At 42.6% G+C, this 10,000-nt stretch overlaps 1 protein-coding gene across 3 annotated transcripts in view; it reads right to left on the bottom strand.

The window, feature by feature from the left end:
* The window catches only part of LOC135098314 (uncharacterized), a 136,378-nt gene that overhangs the window by 67,510 nt on the left and 58,868 nt on the right, over positions 1 to 10,000 (bottom strand). For all 3 annotated transcript variants that reach the window (XR_010266813.1, XM_064000612.1, XM_064000611.1), the window contains exon 2: positions 3,869 to 3,948. The gene's annotated coding sequence lies outside the window, so the exon portion shown is untranslated. The remainder of the gene's footprint in view (positions 1 to 3,868; positions 3,949 to 10,000) is intronic.

Raw genomic sequence — 10,000 nt, 5'->3', positions numbered from 1 at the left:
CTGCCTAACACTCACGTACACAACACTGCCTAACACTCACGTACACAACACTGCCTAACACTCACGTACCCAACACTGCCTGGCACTTACGTACCCAACACTGCCTGGCACTCACGTACACAACACTGCCTGGCACTCACGTACACAACACTGCCTAACACTCACGTACACAACACTGCCTGGCACTCACGTACACAACACTGCCTGGCACTCACGTACACAACACTGCCTAACACTCACGTACACAACACTGCCTGGCACTCACGTACACAACACTGCCTAACACTCACGTACACAACACTGCCTAACACTCACGTACACAACACTGCCTAATACTCACGTACACAACACTGCCTAACACTCACGTACACAACACTGCCTGGCACTCACGTACAGAGACAAATAGACCAAAAACTTTAATAAAATATTTCCCCGCACTCGGAAATCAAAATGAAAACAAAACATTTTTTTTTCAACCGATGTTTTTAATTGAAATGAAAAAGAAAAATGTATACTGTATATCAGAACTGAACTAAAACAAAACAGACAATTAATGAAGTCGCAAAAAAAAAGATGTAATGCTTTTAAAAGTATGCAGATCAATAATTAGTCAGTATAAAAAATATAAAGATCAGAGAAAAAATAAATAATATATAAAGGTGATGAGTGAATAAAGTCAGATCCATTGCTTTTATGAATGGATATCGATACAAATAAACAAACAACTCATTAATAAAAGCATTAAAGCAGACATCATTCTCTTCCATCTCTCTTAATTACGGTAAAATCCGAGAAAAAAATAAAGATGAACTCTGAAAAAAAAAGACAAGAGACAAGACAAGGCAGGTCACGAAAAGTTTAAAGTCCAATCAATAAACAATTAAACAAGAAAAGTCACTGCCGAGCTTCGACGGAATGAAAAATATTAATTGTCACAGAAAACAACATAAAATCTTATAAAATGCATCAAGAAGTCAACAAAAAAATGGAAAAAATAATAAATGAAACACTACACATAATTAAAATGAATCCAGAAAAAAATAAATAAAATAAATAACAAGACAGTGGTGCTATACCAATTAAGTCACTAAACGAAGAAAACGCACACAAATAAGTAAATAAAAGAAACAAAACAGAACACCAGTCAGAAGAGTTTGCGCTAAGCCACAAGAGATCCAAACAGACAGACAGACAGACAGACACAGGCACACAGGCGAATTGGTGATTATGGAGACAAACGAGGGAGGCACACAGACAGACGCGACCAGGAAGATCTGTGTGTGTGTGTGTGTGTGTGTGTGTGTGTGTGTGTGTGTGTGTGTGTGTGTCGGAAGAGCTTCACCAGATAAAACACTCCCTTAATTGAGACATTCACCACTATAATATACCTATCATTACCACAACTCCCCCTCCCCCCTCTCCTTTCCCCTCTCACTGCCCTCAGAACCCCCAGCGAGGAGAACAGAATGAGGCCTGCCAGATTGTGTCAATGTACATGCAACTTCTATGCAATCATAACTCGTGAGCTAGTCTCGTAACTCTCTCTCTCTCTCTCTCTCTCTCTCTCTCTCTCTCTCTCTCTCTCTCTCTCTCTCTCTCTCTCTCTCTCTCTCTCTAGCAACATCTCTTAAGTTACAATTACTCGTATTATAAATTTTAATGTGTAGTTTTATACTTTAATTTGCACATGTTTTAGAGCACTTATGTAAAAGAATATTGTTGTGTGTGCTCATCTTTCATTATTGCTATTATTATTATTATTATTATTATTATTATCATTATTATTATTATTATTATTATCATTATTATTATTATTATTATCATTATTATTATCATTATTATTATTACTATTATTATTATTATTATTGTTGCTAGTGTTATTGCTTTTACTGTTACTACTACTACTACTACTACAACTTCTACTACTACTACTACTTCTACTTCTATCATATTTTTCACCATCAGTTCCATCTCAAAAGGAAGGAAAACATGCTAAAGATCTCTGACCTATATATGGTAAAAAAGAATTCTCTCTCTCTCTCTCTCTCTCTCTCTCTCTCTCTCTCTCTCTCTCTCTCTCTCTCTCTCTCTCTCTCTCTCTCTCTCTCTCTCTGCCCCAGACAAGCGGGTTAACAGTTCACGGGATGGTCTCAAGTTCTACTGCTCTCTTTTTTTTTCCATGTGTGTGTGTGTGTGTGTGTGTGTGTGTGTGTGTGTGTTCTTGGGTCCTCATTACACACACACACACACACACAACCAACTTAGTACTCTTTCGGCGTCTCTTTATATTTAGCCGGCAGAGAGAGAGAGAGAGAGAGAGAGAGAGAGAGAGAGAGAGAGAGAGAGAGAGAGAGAGAGAGAGAGAGAGAGAGAGAGAGAGAGAGAGAGAGAGAGAGAGGATGGGGGTAAAGGCAGAAAAAGACAAAATAAAACTAGAGGAAAAAAAAATGCATGGAGAAGAGCAACAGATGGGGAGGAGAGAGAGAGAGAGAGAGAGAGAGAGAGAGAGAGAGAGAGAGAGAGAGAGAGAGAGAGAGAGAGAGAGAGAGAGAGAGAAAATGGATACAGGCAGACTACGTAGATAGGGAAACAACAAAAAGTCGAGAAGAGCGAGGAGAGGAAATAAAAGGAAGAACAAAAGACGAAAAGAGGGAAGGGAGAGTGATGAAGGATCAAAGAAAAAGGGCAATGGGCTGCGAAAGACTGAGGAATGAAAGAGGAGGAGGAGGAGGAGGAGGAGGAGGAGGAGGAGGGGCACGATAAGAGGAGAGGAGAGACTGGAACAGAAAGCGAGGAAACGTAGGAGAGAGAGAGAGAGAGAGAGAGAGAGAGAGAGAGAGAGAGAGATTTAAACACAACTCAGTAATGAATACCACCCAGCAAATTTACTCATAAGCTAGTTGATGCAGAACTCTACCCTACACAAACTGGACTGGCAAGGTATTACAGAAAGCACGCAACACCATCGCTAAAGACAAAGACGAAGTGAACCACTACATAAAACTGTTTGTTCCACACATCAGTAATTACAGTATTACAACGAAGCCGACTACACAAAAAAAAAAAAACCAGGAGAGAGAAACACTGTATAATCTAACGTTACTAAGCATTGTTTTGTGGAGGAGTGGTGATTGTATGCTGGTGGTGGTGGTGGTGGTGGTGGTGGTGGTGGTGGCGGCGCTTCAATTCATACAGCCTTTAATGGAGCGATATCGCCAATGTGTGTGTGTGTGTGTGTGTGTGTGTGTGTGTGTGTGTGTATGTGTGTGTGTGTGTGTGTGTGTGTGTGTGTGTGTGTGTGTGTGTGTGTGTGTGTGTGTGTGTGTGTTTATTTTTAGTAACGCACAAAGGTGTTAACAGAAAAGATTGTAATATAATATTTATCTGACGTGTTGCGGAGCGGAATAATGTACGATGCGGGGAGGGAGGGAGGGAGGGATGGAGCGAGGGAGGGAGGGAGGACCTCATGAACTAAAATGAATTAATTACACAAAATAGTAAGAAATGCATAAATGAAATAATAAAAGAAAAAAAATAAACACAGGGAAGCAGGAAAGGAAGGAGGGAACGAATGAAAGACCTCGCCAACAAAAATGATAAATTAATTACACTAGAACAGTAACAAACGTATGAATTAAATAATAAACGAAAAAAAGAAACAAAGAAAAATAGGAAACTAAAGAAGAAAGAACAAAAGGGTGAGCAAGGAAAACGGGGACATAACGAATGAATAAACTAAAAATAAAAAAAATACAAGGAAAAAGAAAAAAATCAAGAAAAAATGAAGAAACGAAAATAAAGAACGTGACTGGATGAAAGAATTAAATCAGGGAGAAAGAAGGATGGAATTACTGCACACGTGACGAACCTTAACGAAGCAAGGAGGCAGGCAGTAAAAGTAACAGCAGCAGCAGGCAGGCAGGCAGGCAGGCAGTGGCCGTCACACACCTGCAACACAGAGAAACAAGGTAAAAGATGCGATAATAACAGTAAATGAGACGAAAATATTCATAATTCAGACAATGCACACATGTAGGCTGGCCAGAAAAGTGACTAATAAGAGAGAGAGAGAGAGAGAGAGAGAGAGAGAGAGAGAGAGAGAGAGAGAGAGAGAGAGAGAGAGAGAGAGAGAGAGAGAGAGAGAGAGAGAGAGAGAGAGAGAGAGAGACGGAAAATTTCTCTTCTTTTGAACAAGTTCTTTTCAAGGAGACTGTAATCCACTACTACTACTACCACTACTACCACTACTACTACTACTACTACTACTACTACTACCACTAACAACAACAACAACAAAAAGAAGAATTATCCATAACAATAACACCAACAAGCAGGTGAAAACAATAACAACAACCATAACAACAACAACAACAACAACAACAACAACAACAACAACAACAACAACAACAACAACAACAACAACACTCATAACAATACCAAAACAACTCTCTCAATTGACCTCCACACACAGTTCATCATGACAAGGCTACGCACACCCACGACGCATCACAGTCAACATTCCTTAAGTCCCTCTCGCCACCAACTCACCACCACCCACACACATCCCCGTCAATCACTAACCCAACACTGAGTAAGTCTTCAATTTCAGGACACATCTTTGTTGTTTTTCTGCTCATCGCCAGTATATAAAAAGAGAAGGGAAGTAGGCCCATACACTGAATCACTTCTACACAGCATTTCCACGGATTTTTTTTTACTGTTTCTATGGTTCAAGCGAGATTAACAAGATTTCTACATTATTAACAGGAGAAGGACTCTTAAAAACACAGTTAATCATCTCTATAGCCTTTGAAAATAGTTGTGGTGATACAGCAAAGGGTTTTTTTAACATGGGCCTAAGAAGCGGAGGCAAAGTAGTCAAGGTGTGATCGGCAGCGTAGCGAGGGGAAGGCAGCGCGGCCAGACCTTCAGAGAGGCCATGATTGATACTGGACCGGTGAGCACGTGGAATGCACAGGTATACGCAGGTCGGAGGGGGAGAGAGAAGATGATCACCTGGCGCTGTACGGTGCTGCTACAGTCAAGATCAATATGCTTACTCACCTCCGCGCTCTCTCTCTCTCTCTCTCTCTCTGGAATGGGAATCAAACAGGAGCACACCATGAGTCCTTTTGTGTTGGGAACGGGGAGGAAAAAATAGAGACGTGACAGGCAAAGAGAAGAAGAAGAAAGAGAAGCAAAGATGATGATAATGAGGAGGAGGAGGAGGAGGAAGAGGAGGAGGAGGAGTAGGTGGTGGTGGTGTTTGTGTTCTCCAAGAAAGTCAGTGAAAGTCGAACGTCACTGTCTGTCTTCAACTCCTCTACCTCTTTGTACACGTTCTTTCTTCCTACACTCTCTCTCCTCCTCCTCCTCCTCCTCCTCCTCCTCCTCCTCCTTTTCCTACTCCTCTTACATTCCCTTTTCTATGTTAGGTCTCTTCCCTTTCAATTTCAATCGCTCAGTCTTCACTTTTCAGCCTCTTTCTTGGTTCTTCACCTCCTCTTCCTCTTCCTCTTCCTCCTCCTCCCAAAGCAAGACTCAGAGACCTATAATTGTCGATGCCCTCAGACACTTCTTCTCCTCTTCCTCCTCTTCCTCCTCCTCCTCCTCCTCCTCCTCCTCCTCCTCCTCCTCCTCATCGGGTCAATCACCATCTTCAAAATGAAACACCAGCCACACCACCACATAAAGAAGTCTCTCTCTCTCTCTCTCTCTCTCTCTCTCTCTCTCTCTCTCTCTCTCTCTCTCTCTCTCTCTCTCTCTCTCTCTATCTATCTATCTATCTATCTATCTATCTGCTAGTCTTTCTTTTAAACGAATAAATAAAGAAGAGCCGAACGAACACACACACACACACACACACACACACACACACACACACACACACACACACTATCTATACACTCGTTTTAGTTTCCGGTATGTGTGTGTGTGTGTGTGTGTGTGTGTGTGTGTTGAGAATATATACTAATCAAAACTCTTCCTCGCCCTCTAAGGATAACAGTTCTGAATCCTCCACCACCACCACCACCACCTCGCCTAACTGTCCTTCCCTCTTCCTCCCTCCCCTCCCACCATCCTCACTGTCTCCTCTCTCCCGTCCTTTCCTCCCTGCCTCACCTTCCCACCGTGCCCCTCCCCCACCCCAGCTAGGTTCAGGGCCGCATGACAACCTTCCCAGCAGTGAGGCAACATCCTGGACCGGCGAACCCCCAATCAGGGTCAATCATTGGCAGTCAGACGCTAAGTGTGTCCATTAGTTATTTATTCATTCACTCGCCCACTCACGCACTCACTCACTCATTCACTTGCCGATAAGTAAGAGAAAAAGAAGACTAAAATCTAAAATTGCTGACACATTTTTTTTTTTTTTGCTTGATTGTCAGTCAGTTATTCATTCGGAAATCAGCCAGTCAGTTTATACAGTCAGGGAGCTAAGAATCTGCTGGTCACCTCCTCATGTCAGCCAGCCAATCAGCCAGCAAGCCACTCATTCAACCAGTCAGTCTGCTGTCATCGTAAGCTAGTTAGTTAGTTAATCATTCAATCAATCAGTCAGCCATCGAATCCATCAATCAGTCAATTAACTAGTTAGTCAGTCAGTCAGTCAGTCAGTCAGACATCAAATCCATCAGTCAGTCAGTCAGTCAGACATCAAATCCATCAGTCAGTCAGTCAGTCATTCAGTCAGTCATTCAGTCAGTCAGTCAGCCAGCCAGCCAGCCAGGTCAACTATTCAGTACATAATTCAACCTGCCATCTCAGTTATTCACTACTGAGAGAGAGAGAGAGAGAGAGAGAGAGAGAGAGAGAGAGAGAGAGAGAGAGAGAGAGAGAGAGAGAGAGAGAGAGAGAGAGAGAGAGAAAAAAAAATTACTTTATACATCTTCCTTGCCCATAACAATCATTCATTCACCAATCAAAACAAACAAACAAACAAACGGACCACCACGCCACCTTACAGTTACTGATGGAGGCACTTCATGAAGCAACAAACTCGCCAGTCAGCCAGCCAGTCGGTCAGTCGGTCAGTCAGCCAGTCAGTCAGTGAGTGAATGGATTAGCTGAGGGCGGCAAGACTAGCCACACGAAGGACACAGGAAAACTTTTTATCAGTAATTAACCAACTTGGAAAGACCAGTTGACGCAGTGGAAAAGTTGAGCAAGGAGCAAGTATGGAGGAGGAGGAGGAGGAGGAGGAGGAGGATTCCAAACACGTTTAACGTCAGGAAACGGCTTCGTCAGAGAGAGAGAGAGAGAGAGAGAGAGAGAGAGAGAGAGAGAGAGAGAGAGAGAGAGAGAGAGAGAGAGATTTGAGCCCAGCACTTCATTACGGTGCATGAAATATTTAAACGCAGGATTTTTTTCTTTTTGTGGGATTTGAGCAAAAGACGAAGGTCAGGTCAGGTCAGGTTGGAGGAGGAGGAGGAGGAGGAGATGAAGCGAAGTGAGTGTGGTCCCCAGATCACCACCAAACCTCCTCCATAATGCACTCTCCTCCTCCTCCTCCTCCTCCTCCTCCTCCTCCTCTTGTCCTCTCCCTCTTCTACCTTCACTCGATTTTTCCTGTGGTTTCTCATAGTGGTTGAGTGTGAGAATGAGGCTTGAGAGAGAGAGAGAGAGATTGAGAGAGAGAGAGAGAGAGAGAGAGAGAGAGAGAGAGAGAGAGAGAGAGAGAGAGAGAGAGAGAGAGAGAGAGAGAGAGAGAGAGAGAGAGAGAGAGATGCGTATGAAGAAAAAATTCACCACCACTATCACACCACCACCACCACCGCCAGCTCAGAGATTTTTTTTTTTTTTGTATTCCTTTCTCCAGCCAGATGTCACACGGGAGATACCACCACCACCACCACCACCACCACCACCACCACCACCACCACCACCATCACCACCATGACCACCACCACCACACTCCTTCTTTTCACCTCATCAATACATCATCATTCACCTTCTCCCCTTTTTTCCCCTCCCTGCTGTAACCTTCGCCTTTACTCTCCTGTGTCTCTCACTGTAAATAAGAGAGCGCAATTCATTACAAAAAGTCTCACAAGGGACAATAGGTCAGTTGCAGTTTATTCTTCCTTTGTTTTCCTCCCATTACGAAGACTCGGATTCTGCAACGCCTCTGCGCCGCACCTCCACTGGTTTCAAAAAGGCTCTAGTTGAAGTGACACAGATTTTTTTTTAAGATTGTTTCGTTCATTCTACTGAAAAATTAACAATATTTCTACATTATTAACAGGAAAAACACTGGTGGGAACTCCGCTAACCATCCCTGTGGCCTTTGAAAACAGTCACAGTCAGAGGGCAAAATGATCCTGAATAGAGTCGACGTTTCACACAAGAAGTCGACATTTGGCAGTGTACATAGTGTCGCTGAGCCTCAAATGTCACGCCGCGGCACAGGGGGAGAAGCGGGAGGCGATGAATGAGCCGCGCTGAGGTGACACCCTGCTTAATGAGGCCACGTGGGGCTGCACAGGTGCCAGGTCACCACCGCCGTGCTCATATCAGCGTCACAGTGCCATGCAGCTGCACCAGGAGAAGGGAGAGGAGGAGGAGGAGGAGGAGGAGGAGGAGGAGGAGGAGGAGGAGGAGGAATACAAAGGAATACAAAGGAATACAAAGGAAAGCCAAACAGCAACAAACCTTTTGGTCCTTGCAAGGCTGTTTGGTAACTACTTCTAACTAGCTACAGTGAAGAGAGACAGGACAGCATAGCAGAAGGCTCCTCCCCACCCACCACTCCCTCCAGCTTGCGCTGGCATGGAAATAGTTGGGAAAAGTACCATGCAGTATGGAAAAACTGACATGGAAATTTTCATAGGAAAGGATGAAAGGAAGTTCTACTATTCACCCTACGGTGAACTCTATACGCCTATCTGAAAGTTAATACAAGTTATATTAAAACTGTTGAATAAGAGTTTAAATAGTGAATTTAGTAATTATTCGGACAAGAAGAGAGCTTGTTGGGGATTTGCTTTTAAATATTTGTCTATTTTATTTTTGAATGATTCAATAGTATTGCTGTTTACAATTTCGGCAGGAAGTTTATTCCATATATTTACTATACGATTAAAGAAGAAATGTTTGGCCTCGTGGGATTTAAAACGTTTGGGTATAATCTTGAATCCATTATTTCTTGTTAGGTTAGAATGATCAATGGTAAAATAATTATGTGCATCAATGTTACTATATCCTTTGAAAATTTTGAACACTTCAATTAGGTCTCCTCTTATCCTGCGCTTTGTTAAACTAAATAGGTTTAGTTCTTCCAGTCGTTCCTCATACGGCTTATTGCGCAATCTTGGAATCATCTTTGTGACTCTGCGCTGTATCTTTTCTAGTTTTTCAATGTCTTTTTTGTAGTATGGTGACCAGAACTGTACACAGTATTCTAGATGAGGGCGCACCAGTGAGTTATATAAGGCAAGTATAACCTTTTCTGATTTAAATTCAAAGGTTCTTCCAATGAACCCTACTAATTTATTTGCCGTCTTTACTGTTTCTGTGCAGTGTTGACTCGGCTTTAGGTCGTTTGACACAACGACACCAAGATCTTTTTCTTTATCAGCACTTGACAGTGGCATGTTATTCATTACATATCTCGCCTGAACATTATTGCTTCCGATATGTAGAATTTTGCACTTTTCTATATTGAATCTCATCTGCCATTTTTCTGCCCAGCTTGTTAGTTTATTGAGGTCGCACTGCAGTTCCTGCCATTGTGACACAGACGTAACTCTACTTGTTATTTTGGTGTCGTCTGCAAATTTACTTATTTTGCAGTTTATCCCTTCATCAATATAATTTATGTACATTATGAAGAGTACTGGTCCTAATACAGAGCCTTGAGGAACGCCGCTATTTACCTTATGCCACTCTGACTCTTTCCCATTTATTACAACACGCTGTTTTCTGTCAGAGAGCCAGTCTCTCAGCCATTTCAGGGTGTTTCCGGCAATGCCGTGAGCTTTTACTTTGCTGATGAGTCTCT

This window comes from Scylla paramamosain, unplaced genomic scaffold, assembly GCF_035594125.1.
Source record: "Scylla paramamosain isolate STU-SP2022 unplaced genomic scaffold, ASM3559412v1 Contig55, whole genome shotgun sequence".
NCBI classification, from domain to species: Eukaryota; Metazoa; Arthropoda; class Malacostraca; order Decapoda; family Portunidae; genus Scylla; species Scylla paramamosain.
This window is presented reverse-complemented; position numbering and strand designations above follow the sequence as displayed.